At 49.6% G+C, this 8108-nt stretch overlaps 2 non-coding genes across 2 annotated transcripts; one reads left to right on the top strand and one right to left on the bottom strand.

Annotated features, from left to right (window-relative positions):
• The first annotated feature begins 2908 nt into the window (after positions 1–2908).
• Positions 2909–3002, top strand: TRNAI-UAU (transfer RNA isoleucine (anticodon UAU)). Its single transcript has 2 exons — positions 2909–2946; positions 2967–3002. It is a non-coding gene; the product is annotated as a tRNA-Ile (tRNA).
• Positions 3003–5467: 2465 nt separating this feature from the next.
• On the bottom strand, positions 5468–5549 carry TRNAS-UGA (transfer RNA serine (anticodon UGA)). Its single transcript has one exon. It is a non-coding gene; the product is annotated as a tRNA-Ser (tRNA).
• Positions 5550–8108: the final 2559 nt, after the last annotated feature.

The raw sequence follows: 8108 nt of genomic DNA, 5'->3' as shown, positions 1-8108 counted from the left end.
CCATGATTTGTCCAGGGACTGAGGTGAGGCTGACTGGCCTGTAGTTCCCAGGATCCTCCTTCTTCCCTTTTTTAAAGATGGGTACTACATTCACCTTTCTCTAGTTGTCTGGGACTTCCTCCGATCTCCATGAGTTTTCAAAGATAATGGTCAATGGCTCTGCAATCATATCCGCCAACTTCTTTAGCACTCTCGGATGCAGCACATCCGGCCCCATGGACTTGTGCTCATCCAGCTTTTCTAAATAGTCCCGAACCACTTCTGTCTTCACAGGGGGCTGGTCACCTCCTCCCCATGCTGTGCTGCCCAGTGCAGTAGTCTGGAAGCTGACCTTGTTCGTGAAGACAGAGGCAAAAAAAGCATTGAGTACATTAGCTTTTTCCACATCCTCTGTCACTAGGTTGCCCCCCTCATTCAGTAAGGAGCCCACACTTTCCTTGACTTTCTTCTTGTTGCTAACATACCTGAAGAAACCCTTCTTGTTACTCTTAACATCTCTTGCTAGCTGCACCTCCAGGTGTGATTTGGCCTTCCTGATTTCACTCCCGCATGCCCGAGCAATACCTTTATACTCTTCCCTGCTCGTTTGTCCAATCTTTCACTTCTTATAAGCTTCTTTTTTGAGTTTAAGATCAGCAAGGATTTCACTGTTAAGCCAAGCTGGTCGCCTGCCATACTTACTATTCTTTCTGCACATCGGGATGGTTTGTCTCTGTAACCTCAATAAGGATTCTTTAAAATACAGCCAACTCTCCTGGACTCCTTTCCCCGTCATGTTATTCTCCCAGGGGATCCTGCCCCTCAGTTCCCTGAGGGAGTAAAAGTCTGCTTTTCTGAAGTTCAGGGTCCGTATTCTGCTTCTCTCCTTTCTTCCCTGTGTCAGGATCCTGAACTCGACCATCTTATGGTCACTGCCTCCCAGGTTCCCATCCACTTTTGCTTCCCCTACTAATTCTTCCCGGTTTGTGAGCAGCAGGTCAAGAAGAGCTTTGCCCCTAGTTGATTCCTCCAACACTTGCACCAGGAAATTGTCCCCTACACTTTCCAAAAGCTTCCTGGATTGTCTGTGCACCGCTTTATTGCTCTCCCAGCAGATATCAGGGTGATTGAAGTCTCCCATGAGAACTAGGGCCTGCGATCTAGTAACTTCCATGAGTTGCTGGAAGAAAGCCTCGTCCACCTCATCCCCCTGGTCCGGTGGTCTATAGCAGATTCCCACCCCCACATCACCCTTGTTGCTCACACTTCTAAACTTAATCCAGAGACTCAGGTTTTTCTGCAGTTTCATACTTGAGCTCTGAGCAGTCATACTGCTCCCTTACATACAGTGCAACTCCCCCACCTTTTCTGCCCTGCCTCTCCTTCCTCAACAGTTTATATCCATCCATGACAGTACTCCAGTCATGCGAGTTATCCCACCAAGTCTCTGTTATTCCAATCACATCCTAATTCCTTGACGGTGCCAGGACTTCCAGTTCTCCCTGCTTCTTTCCCAGGCTTCTTGCATTTGTGTATAGGCACTTGAGATAACTCGCTGATCATCCCTCTTTCTCAGTATGAGGCAGGACCCCTCCCCTCTCACACGCTCCTGCTCATGCTTCCTCCCAGTATCCCACTTCCCCACTTACCTCAGGGCTTTGGTCTCCTTCCCCTGGTGAACCTAGTTTAAAGCCCTCCTCACTAGGTTAGCCAGCCTGCTTGCGAAGATGCTCTTCCCTCATCTGGCTCTTAATCTGAAGGCTGAAGTTACAATTCCCTGTTCGGGTGCTTGGGGCTCCTCTTCAACAGTACAGCACACAGTCCGCTTAAGCCCCCACCCAGTAATCTGGGGAAACTAACCAGGGCCACTGGGTGCCTCTAAGAGGCAATACTTTCCCCAGTCACCAGCACTGAGTGGAGAAAAGAAACTTCAATAAAAAGGAGGAAAATCACCTTGTCTTAACTTTGGAAAACACCACAATCAGGATTCATAACACGACACTATGAGCAAAACACCCGCCCACAGTAGGCTGGGCGGTGTCCTTTTGCCTCGGGCTCTGAAATCCAGAGACCAAAAGCTCTTTGGAAGAGTCCCCCCCTTCACTGCACCTCACTCCCAGCTGCTGTCCTGGGTCAATGAAAACCCAGAGATCACCTCTCACCTCCTGGGGGGAAAGCCCCTTTCTCCCTCCCCTGTCTGCCCACATTGCTGGTCACTTGCCATTCCACCCTGTCACTGCTCTGCTGCCCACCTCTCCCCTCTGGGATGTCTTGCGGTCCCACTAAGAGCGGTGCAGGCTCCCTAAAAGCAGCGGCCACCAGAGCCCGAACAGTAGCCCTATCCCTTCCTCTTGACTCCACGCACCTGCATCACCCCTTCTCCCCAAGGCCCCACTCCTGCGCTGACTCTTCCCCCCAAGACCCCGCCTCCCGATCACTGCTCTCCGCCCCCTCCCCACCCTCCCTTGCCCTTACGGTCATTACAAAGTGGTAAGGCAGAGCCCTTCCATTTCTAAAAGTCCTGGGGCGTTGTGCCCCCCAGTTCACGCACCCCTGGGTCCCAGTACTTCACACAGCTCTCACTGATCCCAGCTGTTAGCGAGGGAGCATCACGGCTCGTGCAGACTCGGCAGTTTCCTGCCTGAGAGACACTGTCCCAAAGCAGGACTAACTCTTAGACCTGGTTCTTGGGGATTTCAGATCTGTTAATCTGCGTGAAGACTCTCCATTGAGTCTCAGTCAGCTCTGGTATCGGACAGAGAAGAACAAGAGGGTCAAATCACCATTTGACCGGGAACCCTTCAGAAGAACCCACCCCACCAAGGACCAACACTTGTCTCCTCCCGCTCTCAGCTCCACTGAGAAGTTTTGGGGGGTCACGCCTCGCCTTTCTCACCCTAGGGGCCTGGGAGAGCAGCCATAGCCAGGTGCCCCAGTGGCGCAATTGGTTAGCGCGCAGTACTTATAGGGCAGTGCTGAGAGGAGCTATGCTGAGGTTGTGAGTTCAAGCCTCACCTGGAGCACTGGTTTTCATTAACCAAATGGCTTCACCCACTTGTTTGTTTGGCCCTGTGGAGTGTAGAATGCCAGCCCGGGGGACACTGAGGATGGGGGAGGACTCAAAAATGCCCCCTTCAATTATTCCCTCCCCTCCAGAGTGCAGGTCAGAATCTACAATCCTTTCTCCCCCACCAGCCGCTGTGCCAGGATCCCTCAAGCAGAGCCTCGAGTCCTGCGGATCCTTGACGCCTGGGGAGGGAGAGAAGCAAGGTAGCCATTTTGTTAGAGGGCTTTCTCTTCCCCTGCCCTCTTCCCCAGTTCTTGTCACGCAAGCAGCAGGCAGCAAAAGACCAGAAGTCCGAAGTGCAGACAATGCGATGTTTCCTGGGGTTAGTTTCCAAGGAAGCATATTCTGAAGCCCTTCACACCACTGGGGCTTATCTCTATACACCGATAGACACTGTTCCCCAGTGTTCCCTTCCCAGCTCCGACACTGCAAAGCGTTTACCCCGCGTCCCCCTTCCCGGCTCTGACGCTGCAGAGCCTTGCCTGTGTCTCTCTTCCCTGTTCCCATTCCCCCACTTCGCAAACATGATTCCAATTTTCATTTCCACATCCTGTTTGACTCCAGATTATATGGTAATATTCTCAGCTATACCTTAACCAATCATTTTACTGAAATGTAATTAACCAATCCTAATATATTGTAACATAATTCTCTAACCAATTATATCCCACTACACTAATGAACTTACACATAGCAAAATTAATTATACAACAGTCAGAAACAATTAGAGAACCAGACAGATTGACAACAGAAAAGTGGGGGCCGTAAAGATAAAAGATATTGAAATGAGGGTTTCACAACCACAACCATTGAGAAGGAATTTCTTGCCAGACAGGAGGCTCTCTTAAGATCTGTTTCTCTATCTGGTAGTGATGGGCACTATCAGGACAGGATCGTCTTCCTAACCGCCCAATACCACCGTATTTCAATGGGACGGGTTGGGGATGTGAGGGAGTGACCGTTCGCTTCCCAGTTTATGGCTGCCCCTGCAGCTTAGCCAAAGGCCTTAGCCTAAGAACCCAGCCTCAGACTCTCCTTGGGAGAGAAGGCCCGCACACAGGCAGACTGTGATTTTGATTCTTTGTTTTGCACCCCGTAACTAGCTAAGTGATGAAAACACACAGTAAAAATACACTGTGATAAAAAAAAGCCTGTACTCTTAAAGTATAGGCTTTACAGGCGGGCCTGAATATTTCTATTCTAACAAGGATCGTTTGGGAAATTAGCCTTTGCTGACAAGGTTTGTCTCTATTCCTATTTCACCTTCCGGTGTCATGCAGAGGGATCTTTGGCATATTTTTGCGAGCTTAATAACTATCTCCGAAACTTTATTTACTCAAACTTCAAAATTGGTGTCACCTGATTTTTGCATCGCCCTGTGAAAAAACAGCGGACACGTGGGGCTTTCTACAGGGCGTCATGATGCTAAAGTTGGGGAATTCAATCGCTGTACTCATGTGGGGGGGGTGTTTCTCCACAGCTGACTCAGAGCTTCCAGCCTCGGGCTGCCCCTGCCTCACTGCCAGGCACACCGGGCTGTTAGCTGCACCCACTGTCCTTGCCAGGGGTCCCTGCTGAACCCTGCGGGTGACTCTGCAGGTGGAGAAGGTGCTGTGTAGTGATGTAGAGCAGGTGCAGGAAGGAGCCGGGGTCACTATTCAAATTCTGAATTGCACAATTTTCCAAAGTTGCAAATGTCCAAAACCAATTCTAACAGGAAGGCGAATGCAGAGCAGTTACACTGGAGGGACCCAGACCTGCAGAGGGGGCACAGTGGAAATTAATAATGGGAAGATCATTTGTTAAATTAGTCTTCACTGACAAGATTTGTCTCTGTTCTTATCTCACGTTATGGTGTTATTTAGAGGAATCGGTACATATTTTTACTGTAGTAATTAAACCCTTAACTTTATTTAATCAAGCCAAAGACTTTGCGTCACTTATTTTTTCTCTCTCCTAGCAGGAATGAATTGAATTTTGTGACATTCTGGAAAGTGCAGAGAGAATAACTGTGGGGAATTCAGTCTTTGTGTTTGTGAGCTGATGTTTTCCTCTCACAGGTCAGTGCTTGCATGGAAATCCTAAGAGGGATCTAAGGGCTGGTGTACGCTGGACACTTAACTGGCAGAGCTACGTGTCTCAGGGTGTGAAAAATCCACACCCCCAAACCAATACAGTTAAGCTGATCTAAGCCCTGGTTAGATAGAGCTAAATAGAAGGAAAAATTGTTCCGTCAATGTAACTATTACAGCAATGGGAAAACCCCTCCACTCGCTGTAGCAACTGTCTACTCCAAAGCGCTATCGCAGTGTCACAGCAGTGTTTTAAGAAGTGTAGACAACCTCAGAGTGAGACCAGATCTGGCTCCAGTTCACATGCTGCAGCACTAAGATTGCAGTAGTCATAACATTCTTGTGCTTCCATCGTTGGCAGGATTTGAACCTGCATGGGGTGACCCCAATGGAACTCAAGTCTATCACCTTAACCACTCGGCCACAACTACGTGATGTATGGTATTTCACTACACTATGATTCAGTTCTCACTAAATTGTCACTTCAAATTGCTCAGATCCACTTCCCAGGCACAATCACGGCTGTGCCTTAGTGTAAGTGTGTCCATGGCTGAACAGCGAGAATTCCTGCCCTTTTCCCTTCCGGCTGGAGCACAATGAGAATGTGTTTGTGTTAACGACATTGCTGTAGATCATTGTTCATTCCCCAAATTGACAATTCAGACAGTCCCTTTCCTAGTCAAATCTCCAGCACATCATTCCAATAGCAGGGGTCAGGATTTCTCTGGGGCATGGACATTTTTCAGGGGGTTGGTGAATGAACTCAGCCTTGCATTCCATCCTTGATATGTCATGGACTAACAAGAGCAGCATAAAGAAAGAGCTGAGCCAATATCTCCCTGTCAGTGAAGCAGGGGGCCACATCCCCTCTGTCTGACCATTGCCATTGCAGGAGAGAAGGGTTCACTGGAGTTGAATGCCCTGGCTCAGACAAGACTCATAGGGAGGTTTTGCTGCTCATGGATCTGTGCAAAGGAAATTGTGTCTCTGTGTTTTCTCCAGTGACTCCTACATCCCACCCCCAACATCTTCTGCGTGAACGAGGATGGGTCATTCAGAAAATCATCTTGTTTGGATGTAAAGATGTGAAATGATGGGAAAATTGACCCTTCTTCCTAGTTTAAATTCTGTAACTTCTACATTGGACAATAATACTCAGCTCTTCACTGGCCGAATGAGGTCCGGGGCTGGGGAAGGAATGTGTTCGGAGACATGACTCAGCATGACAGACTCAGGGTTCTGGATCCAACCCAGCCAGCAAAGCACTGACACATGGAATGGAGGTGTCCACAGATCCCATTCGCCACCACCGCGCAATGGGAGCTGATGTTCAGTTCCACCATGTCTCCGAAGTCCTTTCCGGAGTCACTGTCTCTTGAACATCCCATTGGGGCAGCTCACCCCTCACAGTGATATCCTGCTCCGGCTACAGATTGCATGGCAGCTCCACAGTCCAGATCCCCAGTGGGATTTAGTGGTCTGCCGTATGAGAGACAATAACTCCACCGGAGAACCACAAATGTTCAAACTATAAAAAAGTGACCTCTGCATTGTAGGCCACACTCACTGCTGGGGACCTACACCGAGATAGGGCTGACACTCAGAGGAGCTCTGCGCTTCTGGTCTACATGGAATTATTTGGGCATTAAATCTATCAGGATGAAGGGGTTCGAGTTACCTGTGCCCTGTTCCTTTAAGGCATTGGAGCAATGCTGGGGAGATTGAAGGGCACAGAGCTGGGGAGCAGTGTGTGCTCCAAGGAAAGTTGTTGTGCTCTGGTGACACAGAGTGGGTGTGGAGGTTTTGTAAGCCGTGGGGTTTGTATGCAGATAAAGTTTACTAACCCGCAGGTTCAAAGCTGTTCCTGCTCGGGCTACACAGGGCAGTCTTTGCTGAGAGTGTAGCTCAGTAGGTGAATATTTGCCTGGAGGACAATAGGTTCCTAGTTCAAATCCAAGTGCTTCCCTTTTTCAAAAGAAAATCAATTTCCAGACCCATCTCCAGTGTGTTCAGGAGGTTGCTGTATGGGGATGCTTGAAATGAATGTAAACACTCAGCAGTTCCCTTTGCGAATGTAAGCAGAGACAGGGTGGGCTCCACCCTGACATCTGGTGGTGAGGTGTGGCAAGTTGTGGAAAAGAACTTCAGGGGCTGATCTCATTTGCATAGGCACACCCACCCCGCCTAGAATGAGGCCATAACTGCCCAAATGGTCACTTTGGCTGCTGTGGGATCCCCAGTGTCTCTGTTATTGGGGCGGGAAGAATAAATTGTTAGTACCCTGATTATGGGAACTGTGCTTGGAACTGAACTTGGCCTTTTTGTTATGATGGAGGACTCACCATCAACTGAGTAGCACTCGCTAGGCAAGGGACATGGGTTCCAAAACTCTGTGAATTGAGAGAGACTTGAGACAGGTATTAGTGCCTGGTGGTGTAGGCCCCTTTGTGAGGGCCTGAAGCACCAATTGCACCTCTGTCTCTCTCCACTGTGGAATGTCAGAGCTAATTTTGGGTCTATTAAGAGTTTTGTTACAGGTACTGTGCTGAATTCACTTCAGCCTTATGGTGCACCAGCACTAAGGCTCCCACTACTATGAGCTGAAATCACTGAGAGCTGAAATCACTGAGCACTGTGTCAAGTAGTGGGGAGCCGGAAGATCTAGTGTGCAGCGGAGCTGTTCGTGAGACGGCGAGCTGAGCGGAGCTGGTCGTGAGACGGCGAGCGGAGCTGGTCGTGAGACAGCGGTGTGTTCGTGAGACGGCGAGCGGAGCTGGTCGTGAGTCAGCAGTGTGTTCGTGAGACGGCGGTGTGTTCGTGAGACGGCGAGCTGAGCGGAGCCGGTCGTGAGACGGCGAGCTGTGCAGAGCGGAAGTGTTGCCTCCTTGAGGCGCCCAGGGGGTGTGTAAGATTTTCCCAGGTCACTGGGTGGGGGCTCGAGCCAGTTTTGCATTTGCTTTAATGAGAGGGAACCCCTGTGTACTGAACCC

The sequence above is a fragment of the Eretmochelys imbricata genome, chromosome 12, assembly GCF_965152235.1.
Source record: "Eretmochelys imbricata isolate rEreImb1 chromosome 12, rEreImb1.hap1, whole genome shotgun sequence".
NCBI lineage: Eukaryota > Metazoa > Chordata > Testudines > Cheloniidae > Eretmochelys > Eretmochelys imbricata.
Note: the sequence above shows the minus strand (reverse complement) of the source record. Positions and strands in the feature narration are given on the sequence as shown.